The sequence below is a fragment of the Myotis brandtii genome, unplaced genomic scaffold, assembly GCF_000412655.1.
Source record: "Myotis brandtii unplaced genomic scaffold, ASM41265v1 scaffold193, whole genome shotgun sequence".
Taxonomy (NCBI): domain Eukaryota; kingdom Metazoa; phylum Chordata; class Mammalia; order Chiroptera; family Vespertilionidae; genus Myotis; species Myotis brandtii.
In genome coordinates this window covers 998523-1000856 of record NW_005357191.1, presented here as the reverse complement: position 1 = coordinate 1000856, position 2334 = coordinate 998523, and the positions used below count along the sequence as shown (strand labels likewise).

General features: G+C 48.3%; 1 protein-coding gene across 1 annotated transcript in view; it reads left to right on the top strand.

Annotated features, from left to right (window-relative positions):
- GCSAML (germinal center-associated, signaling and motility-like) overlaps window positions 1-2334 on the top strand; it is a 34810-nt gene that overhangs the window by 16745 nt on the left and 15731 nt on the right. The window lies entirely within an intron of this gene.

The following is a 2334-nucleotide window of genomic DNA, read 5'->3' as shown; positions in this document are numbered from 1 at the left end:
GCCCTCAGCCCCTCACCCAGGCTGGCCAGGCACCCCAGCGGGACCCCCTCACCCTGAATGGGGTGTGACCAACCTGAAAACAGCCCTCAGCCCCTCACCCAGGCTGGCCAAACCTCCATGGGGTGAGGGTCCCCACTGGGGGGCTTGACCAGCCTGCAAACAGCCATTAGCACCTCACCCAGGCTGGCCAGGCACCTCAGTGGGGAACCTCACCCTGAAGGGGGTGTGGTCAACCTGAAAAGAGCCCTCAGCCCCTCACCCAGGCTGGCCAGGCATCCTAGCGGGACCCCCACCCTGGTCCGGGACACCCTTCAGGGCAAACCAGCTGGCCCACACCCATGCATCAGGCCTCTATCCTATATAATAAAAGGGTAATATGAAAATTGACCCTAACAGCAGAATGACTGGGAATGACTGGTCACTATGACACACACTGACCACCAGGGGGCAGATGCTCAATGCAGGAGCTCCCCCCTGGTGGTCAGTGCACTCCCACAGGGGGAGCTCTGCTCATCCACAAGCCAGGCTGCCAGCTGCCAGCACAGTGGTGGTGGCAGGAACCTCTCCCGCCTCCTCAGCAGTGCTAAGGATGTCCGACTGCAACTTAGGCCTGCTCCCGCTGGCAAGTGGACATCCCCCGAGGCTCTCAGGCTGCCAGAGGGATGTCTGACTGCCAGCTTGGGCCCAATCCCCTAGGGAGCAGGCCTAAGCCAGCAGGACATCCCCTGAGGGGTCCCAGACTGCGAGAGGGCACAGGTCGGGCTGAGGGACGCCCCCCAAGTGCACAAATTTTTGTGCACCGGGCATCTAGTTTTATTATCATTTTTAAAATTGTACTTACAGTTGACATATAGTATTATATTAGTTTCAGGTGTAATATGTAATGATTAGACATTTATATACCTTACAAATGATCACCCCATAAGTATAGTCCACCTGACACCATATATAGTTATTATAATACTAGAGGCCCAGTGCACAAAATTTGTGCACTCAGTGTGTGTGTGTGTGTGTGGGGGTCCCTCAGCCTGGCCTGTGCCCTCTTGCAGTCTGGGAGCCTTCGGGGGATATCCGACTGACAGCTTGAATATAGTGTCCTTAGCCCTACTGCAGAGGCGGGAGAGTCTCCAGCCACCATGTTGTGCTCGCCAGTCGTGAGCCCGCTTCTGGCTGAGCAGTGCTCCCCCTGTGGGAGTACACTGACCACCGGGGGGCAGCTGCTGCATTGAGCATCTGCCCCTTGGTGGTCTGTGCACATCACAGCCACCATTCGTCCTGCCATTCGGTTGATTTGTATATTAGCCTTTTATTATATGGGATTATTGACTATATTCCCCATGCTGTACTTTGCATTCCTTTGACTGTTTTTTTAATGGGAAATTTATACTTCTTAATCCCTTCACCAGCCCCCAGCCCCGTAGAACTGCTTCCAACTGGCAAACATCAAATTGTTCTCTGTATTTATGAGATTCTTTGTTTTATTTCATATATTTTGTTTTTTAGATTCCCCAAATATAAGTGAAAGCGTATGGTATTTTTCTTTATCTGTCTGACTTATTTCACTTAGCATAATACCCTATAAGTCTATCCATAGTGTCACAAATGGTAAGATTTTATTCTTTTTTATGGTTGAATAATATTCTACTGCATAAATGTACAACTTTTTTTATTTAAAAAATTTTATTATTGATTTCAGAGAGGAAGGGAGAGCAATAGAGAGATAGAAACATCAATGATGACAGAGAATTATTGATTGGCTGCCTCCAGCACACCCCCTACTGGGGGGATCGAGCCTGCAACCCAGGCATATGCCCTTGGTTAGAATTGAACCCGGGACCCTTTAGTCCTCAGGCCAACACTCCATCCACTGAGCCAAACTGGCTAGGGCTACAACTTCTTTATCCAATTGTCTATCAGTGGACACTTAAGATGCTTTCTTATCTTTTTTTTAAATTTATTTTTTATTGTTGACATTATTATAAATGTCCCCTATTCCTCCCTCCCCCACTCACTTCCTTCCTCTACCCAACCCCTGCCCTACCTCAGGCCTTCACCACACTATTGTCTGTGTCCTTGGAGATCCCTATATGCATATAAATTCTTTGGTTAATCCCTTCCCATCGCCCCCAAACCTCCCCTCTGAGATCAGTCATGCTTTGGCTATTGTAAATCGTGCTGCAATAAACATGGGGGTTCATATATCTTTTCGAATTAATGTTTTGGATTTCTTTGGATAAATATCCAGAAGTGAGATTGCCAATCAATGATTCTCTCTCATCATGGATGTTTCTATCTCTCTCACCCCTCTATTCCTCTCTGAAATCAATTTATATA